Below are 522 nucleotides of genomic sequence, written 5' to 3'. Positions count from 1 at the left end.
TCACTACCGAACGCTCGTCGGGTCCGACTATGACCAAAATGTCACTCAAGTCGGGCGGTTCGTATCGGCAAGCCTGAGACTCATGGTCGACGACGGCGCGTCAATGTGATTACGCCATCATCTGCGAAGATTAAGTAATCATCTGAGTAGATCGACATGGTGCAATCATTTGGATACACGATCTACCGCCAAGGAGTCGATCTACTGTTGACGCATCAACCGATTTGTATTTGAGGAGCCGTGCTCGTAGCCATTATCAGTTTCAGGGGGGGGGGGGGAGCGCGCCAATTTTGCTCGTTCTTCTGCGATATAATTTGCCGAAAATAATGTTTTTTTTACTGGCTATTAATCTACTGCAAATTTTGCGATCTAAAAGCGTTATTTCCCTCCGAGGAGAGAAACAATGGTGCTGACTCGCGCCCAAGCTGCTGCTGAAGCCGTTGCACATGCCGCTGCACATGCCGACGCCCAAACCGCATACACCACTGCCCAAGCTGTGGCCTTGTCTGAAGCCCAACCAGC

The sequence above is a fragment of the Phytophthora parasitica genome (assembly GCF_000247585.1).
Source record: "Phytophthora parasitica INRA-310 unplaced genomic scaffold supercont2.113, whole genome shotgun sequence".
Classification (NCBI taxonomy): Eukaryota; Oomycota; class Peronosporomycetes; order Peronosporales; family Peronosporaceae; genus Phytophthora; species Phytophthora nicotianae.
The sequence above is the reverse complement of the archived record's forward strand: the minus strand, read 5'-3'. Positions refer to the sequence as shown.